Genomic DNA, 18084 nt, shown 5'->3' on the forward strand with positions numbered 1-18084 from the left:
TGTGAATAAAGAAAAATATAGAAACTTCAATTTTGAAAGAGATTAAAAGCATGCACAAAAATTAAAATATTTTTCCCATATGAAATATGGGAAGATGTAAAATCTCCTAGGGCATATTAGTAAGTACGCACCTTTGTTATTCCAAAATCAATTCAAAGCATTAGCAGGTATCTCAAAAGATCACAATCCAAAATCAAAACAATCTCAACAAAAAGTACTTGAGAATAATGTTAGAGAAAAAGGTTAATTTCATTTCATTTATTAAATTACCTTTTCTCCCTTCTTAAGATTTCACTTTATGCACCTTGCATTTCCATTTAATAATTAATTAATAATTATTAAATGGCATGTACCTCTTAGGGTTTCCCTTTTATGTTTTTGATCTCCTTCTATAAGGATTGGTCTTTTGTAATTATATTTCATCTTTTCAATATAATAATATAGTTCTCATATTTTTAGAGCAAAACCCTTAGTTCTTCTTTTCTTTTTCTTCTCTATGGCAGGTTCTTTCATGTAGGTGTTGTTTAGGTTTTGTAGATTTGTATTACGTATTGCTCAAATCCTTCATGGTAAAGACATAGGAAAGAGTCATGCACTACACGCAACTGCTACTCCACATTCTTCTAGATGGTTACTAGATTCAAATGCTTCACATCATATGGCATCTTATTAGGATTTGTTCTCTTCTTTTGAGGCTTCTCCTACCCCACACATTTTGATGGGGAACAACACTGTTATGACTATATGTGCAAAAGGTTCTATTGACATTGATGATGGTACATTTCATGATGTACTTTGTGTTCCATATTTTTCCTCTAACCTTCTATCTATTTATTAGATTACACACAATGGGACAAGGAAGACAATTGAGTTTACACAAGATTCGGTGCACATCAGAGATAGTGAAACAATAAATATTGTTGCTACAAGGGTTGTTGATCATGCTTCCCACCTATATTGCTTCTCACATTTTGGTCCACCATATCCACTATTGGAGACTCACTCTCCTTCTTCATGATAGACTACTGAGGTGAAGTCAGGTTTTTTGAACTTATGTGTTGTTCTTGAGACCAGTGTTGTGACTTCTACACTTCCACCTCTTGTTCCATCTCTCACACAAGATTACTCTTCAGCATTGCCTACTATTACAACTATAGTCATCGAGCCACCTACTGCTTAGTGAACAAGGAGGGTGAAATCCATGAATGTAAGGTGAAGTTGGAAGTGCTAGCTGATGCTCAAAGGAGAATGCATGAGAATCCTAAAATTGGAGCCACATTGGTATGTTCATTGACACAGGAGTTTTACCATTCTAGGAGGGCTATGGAGTTTGAAGATTCTATCATAGGGGGTTTTCTTGTACTTATGCACAATGAAATATCTCAAGATACTCTCTCAAGATCATAAGTACAATAAAACCCCCTATGATAGAAGCCTGAGACTCCATAGCCCCCCCCCCCCCCACAACTAGAATGGCAAAATGCCTATGTCGATGAACATACCAATGTGGCTCCAATTTGAAAGAAATAAAGGTAGTGGACAAGGAGGGTGAAACCCCTAAATGTAAGGTGAAGCTGGAAGTCTGAGCTAATTCTTAAAGGATAATGCATGAGAATCCTGAAATGGAATCTCCGATGGAGGTGGGATAACAAGTGTGTTGAAACTGTCATCTAAGAGGAGATGTGTGTCATCTGATATATTCTTAACAATTGTAGTAGGTGGCTCAATGATTGGAGCTACAATGGTAGGCAATTTTGAAGAGTAATGTTGTGTGATAGATGGAATCTGAACATGAGGTGGAAGTGTAGAAGTCACAACACTAGTCTCAGGAATAGCACATAAGTTCAAGCAATCTGACTTCACCTCAGTATTCTCTTTTGAAGAAGGAGAGTGAGTCTCTAATAGTGGAGATGGTGGACCAAAAAGATAGAAAGAATATTGTTTCTACATGGATTGTTGATTACTCTTCCCACCTGTACTATTTCTCTCTTTTTGGTCCACCATCTCCACTATCAGAGACTCGCTCTCCTTCTTCACGAGAGAATACTGAGGTGAAGTCAGGTTGCTTGAACTTGTGTTGTTCCTGAGACTAGTGTTGTGTCTTCTACACCTCCACTTCTTGTTCAAATTTCATCTATCACACATGATTACTCTTCAGCATTTCCTAACATTGTAGCTCTAGTCATTGAGCCATCTATTGTAGTTGTTGAGAATATATCAAAGGACACACATCTCCTCTTAGATGACATATTCAACACACTTGTTATCCCACCTCCAATGGAGATTCTATTTCAAGATTTTCATGCATTCTCCTTTGAGCATTAGCTAGGACTTCTAGCTTCACCTTACATTCAGGGGTTTCACCCTCCTTGTCCACTACCTTTGCTTCTTTCAAATTGGAGCCACATTGGTATGTTCATCGACACAGGAGTTTTGTCATTCTGCAGGGGCTATGGAGTCTCAAGGTTATATCGTAGGGGGTTTTATTATACTCATGGTCTTGAGAGAGTCTCTTGAGATATTTCATTTATGCATCCTTTTCTATCTCTTTTTGGAGTAGGGTTTACCCCACTAGGTTTTCTCTATTTCTATATTTCATATAGATTTGATTGTATTTGGGTACCTCATCAAGCTTTGTTGTTGGGACCCAAGTTTTCTTTCAACATTGCATTGTAGTTTCCTTGCTTTTTCTACATTTTTTGTAGCCACATTGTTGTTCATATTAACGGGGTTGGGGGATGTGTAAGAGAAAAAGGTTAATTTTATTTCATTTATTAAATTACGTTTTCTCCCTTCTTAAGATTTCACTTTATGCACCTTGCATTTCCATTTAATAATTAATTGGTGATTATTAAATGTCATTTACTTCTTAGGGTTTCCCTTTTTGAGGTTTTTGATCATCTTCTATAAGGGTTGATCTTTTGTAAATATCTTTCATCTTTTTAGTCTAATAATATAGTTCTTATATTTTCAAAGCAAAACCCTTGCCTCTTCTTTGTTTTTTCTTCTCTATGACAAGTTCTTGCATGCAGGTGTTCTTCGGATTTTGTGGATTTGTATTGCATATTTCTAAAATCCTTCAAATGATGGGTCTTATATTATCAACACTCATTCTTTTCCATGGAGGGATCTTGAAAGATGAAATGTATTTAGCAAACAAAAACTAGAGATGGGTTGGATCATAACCAAGAAGCGACCTAAGAAGGACTTGCATATGCAACACAAGTTTGGAATTAAAAATGTAGCCTACAACCTGAAAAATAAAGGAACCCCTACCATCATGACAACCTCATGGAAAAAAAATTGGCTCACATTGTGAAAAGGAAAAACAATACAAATGACAGTAATGAAAAAGCAATTGAAAAATTAAAAAGGAAGGAAAGCTTGTTTAGTAAAACTAATTATGGAATCTGCCACAATGTGTGCAAACTCTATACACATAATTCATTAGATCAATCCGTAGAGGATTCAAACTTGAGGAGATCACAATGAACAATAATGGGTGATGACTCATACAAAGTATTGAAAAATTCACCAATTGCAAAAAAAATGTTCCAAAAAGAACATGAAGCAAAACTTCCCTCCCTGACAAATAGGAATTCACAACCTAACATAGCTAATACAAGAGAAATCACAAGAAATTGTTCATGGTAACCAAGGCAAGGGAAATGAAGTCCACCCAATACATTTTGATATGAAGGCATCTATGACATACATAATATCACACATGAGGGATTTCTCCAATCAAAATCCCAGTCTAGGCCAACTTGCAAGTCTTAAAAGATCTAGAGCTGATAGGTATCAAGAAAATTATCAAAATGATAAGCAGGAATTTGGAGGGATAAATGACTTTTCAAGGTTTAGTGATAATAGCAAGGATAAATTCTTAATCATCAATAACAATTACAGTGAGAGCCACTAGATGGAGTGCCCAAATTTGGAAATTTTCACAAATTAGAATGGCTCGGATTCAAGTGATTCTAATCTAGCAAAATGATTGGAAGATTTTTGTAGGGAACAGGTAAGTATATTAATTGTGTCCAAGAATTTTGTATATCTTCAACGTAAAATTAAATCTATTAGGGATGAATTTCTTTCACAACCTTTATGCTTTTATAAAGACTTCAATGTTTAATTCTTCAAATGGGAGCCAAATTTTAGTGAGTCTTCAATAAACAAAATATGTTCCCCAACCTCAATTTACACCAAATTTTTACCAGTAGACGTAGTCCATTTCCAAATCTTAAAACATATAGGTTCTACCATAGGTGAACTAATAGGCATCAAATCTAACTTTCTAAATTCCAACAACATCAAATTGTTAATCAATTTGGAAGTAAGGTAAAAATATTTTAAGCCTATTAAAATTATTACAAAGCAAACAATTTACAATTTTTTTAAAAAATATATGAGGGAAACATCCAAGAAATAATCGTAATGGAATCTAATAGGACATAAATCTCAAGGTTTACTGAAATGAATACAAATCTTAAACATGTATATTCATCAATTTACAAAAGGAATAATGTTGATCTCATATTGGTTTTGACAAGTGAGTGTCAACACACTTAAACCATTTAGTTAGTTCATGTCAAACTAGTAATACATGTCGAGCACAACATACAAATATCAAATCATGCCAAGTTACAATGAGTGTCGAGCCACTCATGTGTCGAGTCACTCAAGTGTCGAGCAGATAGACCATGCCGAGTGATTCACGAGTCGAGTAAACAGTGGATGCCAAGTAGTGCAAGTGCCGAGTCAAAGAAGAAATACAGTGTATGCCAAGCATTAGGGAATTCATATGCCGAGTGACATAGTTTGGACATATTTTTTGTAGTGGCACAAACAACTATGTAAACCATTTTTGAGCCAACTTAAGGATAGATTATGATCTTTTGGAGGTAAGGACAAATCTCTATTTGGATTCCTATGCAATTACATATAGCCAATCAAAAAATGGGAAGGTTTAAGTGGCAATATGGATGAATCTTAGCCATAGATTCATACCTAACCCTAAGTCTCCTAGTCTTCTTAAGGCAAAAAAAACCCTAAACTATATATGAATGTTGAAGAAGCAAAGAGAGAAGTTTGCATGCAAAAACAAAGCATTCATGGAGACTTAAAAGTTATGAAGAAAGAGTGAATTGCAGAATCAATTAGAGAAGAATAGAGGATAGAGAGAAGGATATAGCATTGACACATCTAATTGAAAAGGATCAAGAAGAAATTTTTTAGAGGTGATCTGTCATTAGGCAAGCAAGTGCCAATTGTAGGATCTATGCTGAGACATTTTAATTAGTGATTTTAGTCAAATCTCTTAACAGAGTAGTCCTAGCAAGCTATATGAAATCCTTTAACATGGTACTTACTTTGTTGTGAGTTGAAGTCCTCTAACAACACACACTTCTAATAGGGTGTTGAAATCCTCTAATAAGGTGAGACCTAACAGTCTTTGTAAGCCTTTAACAGGGCAAACCTTTCTTAGGGTAGATCATGATTCATGATCAAAACATTGTAACCTTAATTGGATACACTTTACAACTACAACAGTAAAGATTTGTGGGTTTCATCCCCACCCTAGTTTTACCTTCTCACTTAGAGGGTTTCTAGGTAATCATATATGGTGTTATGTGTGTGATTGCTTACATGTTTACATGATTTAGATGTATGTGATTTTCATGTTATTTCAGTTTATCTATCGAATGCATGAGAGGGATATGTGGTGAAAGTTTTATGGGTTCAAGTTTTAAGTGTTAATTCACCCCCCCCCCCCCCCTTCGAAGTTTACCTTTCCTATTGTAATTCCAACAATTGGTATCAGAGCCTTGTTCTCTGAAAGAGAAGCTTTGCAGCTTTCACGAAAGATCTTGAAATGGAAGTTTACAAGTTGGGAAAGACTATTGAGAACTAGGAGATTGAAATACATCTTATACTACATCAACTAAATGAAGCAAGAGAAGCGTTAAAGAGTTCCTTGAAGAGAAGGAAAGAAATTGCTATTGCGAAGAATGACACACAATACAAAGAGTTAGACACTACTAAGCTATTTGCAGATGGAGACTCAAATGAATTTGATGCAATAGTTGTAGATATAATGGAAAAGAACAAAATCCAAGTTGAGAAAATTAGAAATCTCAAGTTACAGCAAGAATCACAAGCCATACTGGTATGTGAAGTGGTTGAACAAAAAAAGAAAGCCATGGAAGACAAAGCCATGATTGAAGAAGACAAAAGAGTTTTTGCCAAAAGACTAAAAGAGAAGTCAACAGAACTAATCAAGATTTCCAACATGCAATTGGATACTCTAAGTCAAATGATGAATGCCAACTATGAACTAAATGTCAAGGATATTGAGATAACTACATCAAATTTGTAGAATGAACAATTGCAGAATGACCTAAAGAGAGAAAAGGAATTTGCTGAGAGTTTCAACAAACCAAATGAAACCATCAACTACTTTGAGAAATTACTAAAATCCCCTAGATCCAATAATGATACATCTGGACTAGGATACATAAGCGCTAAAGAAGGAGAGTCATCTAAAAGTTCTAAAGAAAGAAACAACAAAGGTAAGAACTCCAAACCTACTTGTCATAATTGTGGTAAGAAAGGACATACTACTAATGTGTTCATGAGAAAAACTACAAATCAGAATGCTAAGTCCAAGAGCATGGTTCATTGCCATAAGTGCAACAAGCAAGGTCATCAGGCACATGAATGTAGAACCAAGACCATGAACACACAAAGATTTGAAGGTTATTGCTATAACTATCAAAAGTATGGACATAGAGCTTTTGAATGCAGATCCAAATACATGTGGTCATCAAACAAGCATACAAAGGTAAGGAACACTGGCAACTCTTATTATTGGTATTATAATACAATTTATAGCTATCATTATTGTCAAGAATATGGACATGTTCTTGAGAATTTTATTAGAACACACTTCAGTGGTAACTACAAAAGGTGGTTGAGTCAAACCACATGCTTTAGTTGTTTGAAGACTGATCACATCAATAAGCATTGTCCAACTAGGTCAAAGGCACCAGGTTGTGAATTTGATAAAGGTAAAGGCAAGGCAAATGTTGAACACATCAGAGATGAGATGAACAAGACATGGAAAAAGAAAGATGATTACAGCACATCAAATGGAGAAGGGATCACTTCACCCAATGGGTCAGGTGATTACACCTCATCAAACTAGGCAATCAAGAGGTATGTGAGACTAATATTTAAAGGTTATATTATACATCAGTTCCAAAGGAGATAGTGATGAAAAATATACATTAGCATGAATAAAGATGCAAGATTTTGTTAAAAATTCAAGTTAAATTTTTAAGTTTGTCATGTTTTTGTAGAGCATGAAATGTTTCCTATATATGTCGAGTGGAATGCTAGTTAATGTTGAGCTAGCAGTTTGGCTAGTTGATGTTGAGTTCGTAGTAGCTATTGAGTGATGGAAATATCAGTGGATGCTGAGTGATCTTGAAATTGGTTAATGTTGAGCTTACAGTTGTGTAAGCACTCAACATTAAATGCAAGGTTTTTGAAGGGTATATAATCAATTTTTGCTCATTATTCATCATTTCAAATTCAAGCAAGAGTAAGTAGAGTAGAAGGTGATTCAGAAACTTGTTCAAAGCATTTGTAGAGATTTTAGCAATGATTTCACACCAGATTATTAGATTTCACAAGGTATTTATCACAAGCCAAGCTATGTAGTTTCAATTTTGTATAAACCCTAGTTTGACAAAATGGCATCTAGTTCAAGAAATGTTGAAGGGAAGGAAGTTTTAAATGTTTAGCTTGTTAGTAATGAAATTAAATAACCTTTTTTTGAATTCATTCCTAAAATCACCTATAAACAAGATCCTTCTAGCACATTGTCAATGATTTTGCCTAATGTAATTATGGTGCAAGATGTGAGGAGATGTTACAATTCCAAGATAAGAGACATTAGTGACATGGAAATTAGAGATGCATATAATAGATTATGTGAAAATGGTGTTTTAAAGGATGAATTCCAAATCATAGAGAGAAAGAGTTTAACATGATCCCTAGATTTTCCTAATGTGTTTAAAACTGAGTGGGTAAGAATTGTGTTGAGTCGAATTCATGATGGTTCTTTATGGCTAGAGGGGGGACCTATCAAGATATCCAAGAGAATAATTCATAGGGTTACTAACTACCCAACCCTAGATTGGCCAAAGACACTCAAAAGTGATTCCAAGGAAGTAATTAAGAACACTAGAGCAAAAAAGAATAAGAGAGTCATGACAATAGATACTATCATTGATCCATTACTAAACTTTGTTGTAAGGGTAATCTCACATAAATTCTATCAATCTAGCACATTGAACAGTGTACCCTATATAGATGTGGATGTTGGCTACAATATTGTAAAGAAAGGTCATACATATGATCTAGCAGAGCTACAATTGCAACAATTAATGGAGAACCTTGGAGCTATAAGTAAAACCAAGAGTGCAGAATATAAGTTTGGTTCAATATTGGTTTGCATATTCTTTTATGTACAAAATACATTCCCCTCTTTTGGTAATATAATATGGAAGACCAATAGGTCAATTGTGGTGCAGATCAATGAGTACATTGAGCAGATGGGAGAAAACTTTGAAACCTTAATGACAAGTTACTTTGAAGATTTCAAGAAATCAATGAAGGAAAGAATGAGGATACCAGTTTCTTTGGTTGAACAACACTATAATGATGTATGTTTTCTTGTTGATGCTAATTATACTTTTGTGTAAACTGCCACATCTAGGGTAAGATGGTTGAGACCCTTAGGGTATGAAATTAATGTGGATGAAGCCTCAGCAACCATCATAGCACTACTAGCAGAGGAAATAGATAAAAGTGTAAAGATATTTTGCAACTATGAGATGGTAAAGTCAAAGATTACCATAGAGTTGAAAATTGCATCAGCCATTAAGAAGAAAGATAAGATAGTGAAGAAGCTTAAAGCCAAATTTGGAGAAGGTTTCAAGGAGCAAGAGGAAGAAGAAACACAAACACATGCACCTCTAGCATTGACCCAAGGCAAGGGAGAAGACAAGGATGAGGAGGAAACTGAAGGTGCTAAGGAAGAAGTCGATGAAGCACCTACTCATGTCGAGCCAAAGAAAAGAAAGGCTAAGGCACAGCCAATGGAAAGGGTAAAGAAGATTGTCAAACCTAGCCCAACCAAGCCCACTGCAACTACCACTACAGCCAACACGTGTGCTACAACTCAGAAGGCCAAGGAAAAGAAAAAGATAATAGATCAAGGAGGCCAAGTGCAAAAGAAACAAAGAAGGAAATATGTGACACAGCTAGATTCTGATGATGAGAAGACTAAGTCTAATGACAACAACCAATTCAAGGTGGTGAGTCATAATCCTCTCCCAAATCTTGAAAACTTATGTGAAAATGTTAAGAATAATCCAAACATGTCAGGGTTTTCACATGTATATTTTGATAAATTGGGTAAAATAGAGAAAAACAGAGTGGAAGAAGCATTATATGCTATGATGTCAAAGTTTAAGACTACTCCATTAGAATTTGCCAACTCAATACCTAAAAGTCTTTATGACATAGATGAGCAAAAATGGCATTATTTTCTAAACTTGGAAAGACAAATTAGGGAAACACAATTAGCCCAAGTAATGCTAGAGTTGACTAAGGGACATATTGCTAAGGCAGTCAAGAAATATGTAGTTAGGTTTACACCTAAATATAGAGCCTTCATCATTCTCCAAAATGATATTGAGGATGTTGTGAAAAATTCAACACAAATATGGAAACTCATTTATGGGTTAACCACATAAAAAAAGGAGAAACTGACCCTTTAGAGGCTAAAGGTGATGATCATAAGAATGATAATAAAGAAGAAGATGATGATAAGAAAGATGATGACAAATAAAATATAGTTGGAGGAGAGACATAATTGAAAGAAGATGACACGGCAATAGTTGAGCCTGAGCAACAAGAAGAACAGAGTGTGCATGACCCACAATTGTCGAGTGTCAGTCCTCCTCATGACACAAGTGTAATTACTAAGACTATAACTATAAAGGATGTTCCTGATGCTTCAGCTTAGAACATCAATCCACTTACTGTAGAAGACTTGAAAAATATTCTAGACCAATATACACTCCAAGCTAAACTCTGTGAAAATCCAATTTTGGTTAGTGTAGAAGAATTGCAAAAGGTAGTAACTGAGGTCACAAGGGAAAAGGTGAATCCACAAGAACCACCTTCTATTATCCCTTCAGTTACTAATGTACAACCTTCGATTCAAAAAATAGTAGATACATCTACCAAAGTTGATACAAATGTTAAAGTTGATATTGTTGAGAAGAAAGCAGAAGAGAAAGATATTACAAGACAACAGGAAATAGGACAAATAGATTCATCTGTACCTATAGCACAGGAACAAGGTGCTATCTAAGTCATAGTCATAGATCAAGGCAAACCTAAAGAGCATGAGCTAACACCTAAGGTGAAGGAACAAGAAGCTATCCAAGCACTAGTAGCCTTACCGACATCTAGCACTCCTTCTACACAAGCTCTTCAGAAGCCGAGCATAGAAGCCTTTCCATTGCAAATCTCAATGCCAAGCCCTAGCTCATCAAAGGTTGATAAGGTAATTCACTATGGAGACATAAACCTTGATGAAGAAATAGTTATTCCAAAGTATGACTATGATACTATGACATTGGAACAAATAGGCATATTACAGTAGGCCTTAGGAAGGGAAAAGCATCAGGAAATGCTTAGGAGAGAACATAGCCAAAAGAAAGCACTCCAAGATATTAAGGACATCTTTCTAGATGCATTTAGTCCACTGACTCCTGAAGATACCAAGCCACTAATAGAACAACTGATCGGTATAGTGGAAAAGGTCAATAATGAAGACCTTGATACAAATGCAAAACTTTTAGAATGGTCAGAAGAGAAGTTTCAAGGCAAGGTGAATGAGAAAATATCTAGTGAGATAGCACTAACTCAAGTTGCATTAGCAAGGTTGAAGAGGTGAAGAAGTTACTTGAGAATATATTCTCATTGTACACAAAACTATGTGATCCTACACTCTTCACTCAAGAGACCAAAAATCACATTCTGACACTAGAATGTAGGATAACTACATCAGGTGCACGCCTACCTAAAAATCTAGCTCAAAGTGAGAAGCATTTCAAGACATTGCTTCAGACACAAAGTCAATTAGCTATATTAATAGTAGAAGAGGCTAGCATAAGAGCCAAATTGACATGTATACAGGCATCTCTCACCCCACACATGGAGATACTACACAAGGAGCTAGGCTACGTCGAGACTCTACTGAACAAAGACCCCAATCTTTCTACTTTAGATGGCCTAGTGCACCTTGTTGTCGAGCTTGCAATCCAAATAAAATCATTGGATGTTGCATGTGATAACTAGGATATAGCCCACCAGATCATAATGGATGTCCATAAATCATTTTTGGACAAACACACTATATGTGTATAGCCCATTTGACATAAGTTTCAAAAAGGGGGAGAATAAAGAAAGGTGGAGATAAAGAACATGAGATAGAGAATATCTAAGAGATAAAGAATATGGGGGAGATACATCATTGGGGGAGAAATAAAATGCAGTGATATCAATTAAGTGAGAGCATGAAAGAGTATCAGTGCATTTGAAGTCAAAGACTATCAGTAGAGACACATTTACTCAGAATGGGAGATTGTTGATCTCAGATTGGTTTTGACAAGTGAGTGTCAACACACTTAAACCATTTACTTAGTTCATGCCGAACTAGTAATACATGTCAAGCACAACATATAAATATCAGACCATGCTGAGTTACAATGATTGTCAAGCCACTCATGTGCCGAGTCACTCAAGTGTTGATCAGATAGACCATGTTGAGTGATTTAGGAGCCAAGTAAACAGTGGATGCCAAGCAGTGCAGATGTCAAGTTAGAGTAGGAATATAGTGCATGCCAAGCATCAGGGACTTGATATGCCGAGTGACACAGTTTGGACATTTTTTTTGTAATGGCACATACAACTATGTAAACCATTTTTGAGCCGAGTTAAGGATAGATTACAATCTTTTGGAGATAAGGATGAATCTCTATTTGGATTTCCTATGCAATTACATGCAACCAATCATAAAATGGAAAGGTTTAAGCGGCAATATGGATGAATCTCAGGTGTAGATTCATACCTCGCCCTAAGTCTCCTAGTCTTCTTACGGAGGACAAAACCCTAAACTATCTATGAATGTTGAAGAAGCAAAGAGAGAAGTTTGCATGTGAAAATAGAGAATTCATGGAGATTTAGAAGTTATGAAGAAAGAGTGAATTTTAGAATTAGTTAGAGAAGAACAAAGGATATAGCATTGAGACATATGATTGAGAAGGATCAAGAAGAAAGTGTTTAGAGGTGATCTGTCATCAGGCAAGCAAGTGCCAATCACAGGATCTATGCTAAGACATTTTAATAGGTGATTTCAATCAAATCTCTTAACAGAGTAGTCCTAGTAGGCTATATGAAATCCTTTAACAGTGTGCTTACTTAGTTGTGAGTTGAAGTCCTCTAACAAGGCACACTTCTAATAGGGTGTTGAAACCCTCTAACAAGGTGAGACCTTTGTAAGCCTTTAACAGGGCAGACCTTTCATAGGGTAGATCATGATTCATGATCAAAACATTGTAACCTTAATTGGATACACTTTACAACTGCAGTAGTGATGATTTGTGGGTGTCATCCCTACCCCAGTTTTACCTTCTCACTTGGAGGGTTTCTGGGTGATCATATCTGGTGTTATGTGTGTGATTGCTTACATGTTTACATGATTTAGATGTATGTGCTTTACATGTTATTTCATTTTATCTATTGAATGCATGAGATGGATGTGTGGTGAAAGTTTTATGGGTTCAAGTTTTAACTGTTGATTCACCCCCCCCTCGTAAGTTCACCTTTCCTATTGTAATTCCAAAAAATAATCCTCAAACAAGAAAACCTTTATATGATAACTTGGATCACTAAAAATTTCTAGCAATAGAGAAGTCAGCAAAGAATAATTTATGTATGCGGAAACCAAATCTTGTTAGTCAAATATGCTACAAAACACAAGATATAGAAGATGGGGAAATAGTGGTAGGAGATATGGAGAAAAAAATCATTAATAAGGATATCACCTAGTCATAGGAATAATAAATAAATAAGGATCAAATAGAGGGAAGAATAAACTCTTCTCAAGAGAATGCTACTAATATAGTGGAAAGAAACAATATTGAGGAAAATATCAACAAATTATATCAATGTGAAACTTTTATACAACAAAATCTATTTATAGAAGATATTAGAGAAAAATTGATTAGTTGTAGCAAGTTGATTCATGACACAATACTTATCCATAATGATATTAGTGATCAACTAATACAATGGTACAAAGCCCATAAAGAGAACTTCTAGTCACTCAATTAAATTGAGATAGTAGACAATAGTTTTGAACAAAGTAAGAAAGATGAAATAGATATTTATTACAAGTTAGATCCCACCCACAAAAGACAAACAAAATCTTAAAACAAGCAAGTATGGATCCAAACCAACCATTGAACTTAGAGGAAAGACTAAATGAGAGTCATGAAAATAGCTAGGATGGATCAATCAAACAGGAGGCAATTAATATCCCAAAAAGTGAGACTTATACAGATAAGATAACTAATTCTCAAAGTGGAGAAATATTGGTATTAAACACGAAATGTGAGGAGAATAAACTAGAAGAAGAAGAAAATATTGGCCTAACAGGGTATATCAACAAGGATCAAATAGAAGAAGCTTTTGTAATACCCCTCCTTTTCTACCATTGTAGACTTAGTTGTTAAAGTTCTATTTGACTCTTCTATATATGTGTTAGCCCTTAATTAATATTTAAAATGCAATAGTTTGATATGTTGAGTAATTGATTACATCAAATTGTAATAATTTCCTACTTGTAGTGATGATGATTTAATTTCTCGTAGTTAGTTAATGAAATTACTTTTATGATGATGTCCTATGGTGTGTCTTAAAAAGATGTTTACTATGTCCTCACGATGATGAGATATTCATGCTAGAATATGATGTTATCTATATTTAGGATTTACTATTATACTTACCATATACTTGCATGTGTATGGTGTGTGCGATAGTTTTACATTTGTGTTTGACGTGTTTGATATGGTTGAGGGAGAGTCATCATCACCTACTAGCCAGGATCTACATGATGTACCACTCCCCACCATTGCTTGTTTAGCTTAGATATATGTACACATGTACATGCTCATCTTTTATACAGATTTGTAGGTACTGGACATCGACTTCTCTGAATTGTCAGGATGAGTGTGCCCTATTACAATAACTCAATGGTAAGAATGAGGAGATAATGTTCAGGTCCAATCCCAGTCATAGCCTAATTACTTGTCCTAAGAAGGAGGACATGTATCTGACTTTCTACCCTTTTTAAACCCACGAGTTTATCTTTGTCTGTGTTATTTACTTTTGAGATTTGGTTAGTTTTGTTAATGTTGCTTTTATCTGGATTTGGCTATGTGATTTATTTGGTAAATGATTTAATTATAATATTTGAGTTAATCATATAATATTGAGAATTATTAAATATTATTTGATTAAAAATAAAATATTAAAATATGAGAATATTTAATTAATTAACTATATGCTTTAATTTAAAAGACTTAATTTATAAGTCTAATTTAGAAAAATGGTTAAAGAGAAATTAGAATATGATGATATTTAATTAATTAGAAGTTAATTAAATATGTACTTCAGTTTAAAAGATTTAATTAAAAAGTCTAATTTAAGAAGTTGGATAAAAAAGAATTAAAAGATTAAAAGATTAAAGATTTAATATTGCTTTATTATAATTATTTAATTAATAATAATTAAATTAGAGTTGCATTTAAATAATGAGCTTTAATTATTATTATTAATTTAAATAATAAACTACAGGCAAGAGCCTCCAACACAGTGGTAACTTGTGAGTCTCTCATGTGGGAGGTCTTGGGTTTGAATTCGCTTAACACATAAAAATAATAATTAATCTAGGCTTCGGGCATTTACCAATTTTTTTAAAAAAATCAAAAATTAAATAATAAAGTACACTTTAAATAGTATGCTTTAAATAAGTGGAGGAAAAGAAAATAAAAGAATATTTTAATTAAAAAGTTCTTTAAGTGTGTATGAAAGGATTAAATAATAAAAGTTTATTTTAAGGAGAGGTCTTTGCATGTTCGAAAACTAGAAACCCTAGGTAGACTTAAATTCTTTATTAAGAGATTCGAACTCATTTCTATACACACAGGTTATAGAGAGCATAATTCAGAATTGGATCAAAAGAATCATTGAAAGTTTCAGAGGGTTTGGATTTGCATGCATCCACAGATTGTCACAAATTTTAGTTGTAGTTTTGAGGTAGGGTTTGAAAATCCATTGTAGAATTTTATTGAAAGATCTGTCTACTTCGTGTCTTTGTGGGTGCTTGCATAATACTTATTAATTTATTGTATTGATTTTGGATAAAGAATTATGTCGTAGATTTTGAAAAGGAAAACTTATTGATCAAGAAAACTTATCTGAGGAAACTTGTAGAAAAACTATAGAGAACTATTATGACTGTATTCTTTTGAAACCCTTTCTAATATAGGGAAAATTCAATTATAGAAAATTGGAAGAAAATAACAAATTGAACAACTAAGGTTTCAACTTTAAATTTGCCATTAGAACCATGTGATTTATCATTAATTTTTTAAATATAGATATATATTATTCTTACATCTAAAATAATTTATTGAAAAATTTATTGGAAAAATAAAAGATTAATTGAGAGCAAAGCATGTTGTAACTGAACTTATACATGCATGTGAAAACAAATATACTAACAATAGAAAACTAAGTATACTAGCAGTTGTGTGTTTATGTACACTCAACAATTAGCCAATATGAGTCATTTGTTCATATGAATGTGAAAGAAGAAGATTTCTACTAAGACCTTTTAGATTTTATATAGCAATAATTAATATTTTTAAATATTTTTAATTGTTAAATCTTGGAAATATTATATAATAGTCTACAAATTCTATTAATAAGAAATATATGATCAAATCCTACATTGGAAATATAATGTAAATTACCTATCAACCCTAATAAATAAAAATCAAATTACCACATACTCATAACTTAAATATATATCCATAGTTTAACTATTGATAATGACAATCCATACATAAATGAAGCTTTTGTAAAAGAAGGCAAAGAGAATAATTTCAATTTTCAAAATTAGAATATATTTTTTTGTGAATACATATAATTTTTTTTAATTGTTGATAATGAAATAAAATTTGATATTTATTTATTTTTAAAGAGTCTCATATGATAGAAATATTTTTTCATGGGTATGGTTGATAGAATTGATCTTTTTCTATAAAGTTAAAACTATAATTATTAATGTTCATATATAAAATTTAGCATTTGACCTAGAAAAATAGGAGAATTTTAATTGTTACAAATTATAGCACTATAAATACTAAGATTTATACATAATTACTTGGAATAGATATTTTTTATTTTTATTTTAAAAGAGCATTTGTTACAGAGTTTCAAAATTATTTTTCTTTACAAATATGTGAATAATTTTATATTTATATTAATTTTCTATCAAATATTAAAGAAATAATAATTTTTTTTAAATTAAATTAATTGAAATTCAAAAAAATATTTATATTAGTGTACTATTGTCTATTGTAAGAAAAAATATATTTTGTTGATAATTTATGGTGCCTATTCTACAAATGTTACATGAATATCAAATTGAAGTAATTAATAATAATTTGAAATGTTGTTTACATGTTCAAAATATAAATGAAATTGAATGAACAAACATATATAATAGAAAGTAGAGGTGAATCTATGAACTACGAGATCTACAAGAAATCAAAATAGAAACTTGCCAAAACATTAAAACTAAGATTGAGAAGAATAAAATTACATTTTTGAAAATTATAAAAATATATTTTTATCAATATCTCATCGAAAAATCAACTGTAAAGAGGTCGTATAACATTTTTGGCGAATGCTTGGATCCCTAGTCTCATTCCTAAGATCAATATCTTTTATTGGCTGGCCCTTTAGAATAAAATTCTCACTCAAGATAATCTTATAAAAAGAGGACATGTTATGCCAAATAGATGTATTTTACGTAAAAACTAGCTGGAGTCGGGAAACCATTTGTTCATTCATTATGTTTACTCTAGGGAGGTTTGGGAGTTCCTAACCCAGGATTTAGAGATTAGCTGGCGTATGCCAGATAATCTTCTAGACTTTTTTAGTCAATGGAAAAGTTTGTTTAATTCTTTTGTTTTGCAGGAATTAAGCACCTAGATTCTACCTCACTTTTGCTGGAGTATCTGGAAGGAAAGGAACAATAGAATTTTTAGAGATAGAGAGGAGTCGGCTTTTGTTCTCGAGAGGAAGATTTATAAAAAATATCAAGGAAAACTATCAATTTAAGAAGGGGGGAGATATTGAAGTTGGTGGCAGAAAGATGGAGAAGGAAAAAGATAGGAAGCTAAAAAGATAAGAAGCCAAATGGCTTCTTCCCCCGGAGGGATGGTATAAAGCCAACTTTGACGGTGCCTCGAAAGGAAATCCAGGTCCTTTGGGAAGTGGTGGAATAATAAGAAATAACTTTGGTGAGGGAGTCGTGGCTTTTTCTCTTACGTTGGGAATCCAAACCAATCATTTTGTTGAAGCTAGAGTAGTGTGCCATGTGGTTAAACTAGCTTTTGAAGTAGGAATAACTAAACTTTGGTTAGAGGGGGACTCTAATAATACCATTAATTGTATAAATGGAAAAACTATTCCATCTTGGTCGATTGCCAATTTAATTGAAGAGACATGTGATACACTTGCTAAATTTGAAATTGTCCACATTAGACATGTGTTCAGGGAAGCAAATCCAATTGCGGATTGGCTTGCCAACAAAGGTTTGGGATCTAACAAGTTGATAACATGGAAATTGGGAAAAAATATTCT

General features: G+C 33.4%; 1 pseudogene; it reads left to right on the forward strand.

Moving 5' to 3' along the window:
* The window catches only part of LOC149553807 (origin of replication complex subunit 6-like), a 91981-nt pseudogene that overhangs the window by 73208 nt on the left and 689 nt on the right, over positions 1–18084 (forward strand).

This window comes from Cupressus sempervirens, chromosome 6 (assembly GCF_028749045.1).
Source record: "Cupressus sempervirens isolate cs-2001-9-10 chromosome 6, ASM2874904v1, whole genome shotgun sequence".
NCBI lineage: Eukaryota > Viridiplantae > Streptophyta > Pinopsida > Cupressales > Cupressaceae > Cupressus > Cupressus sempervirens.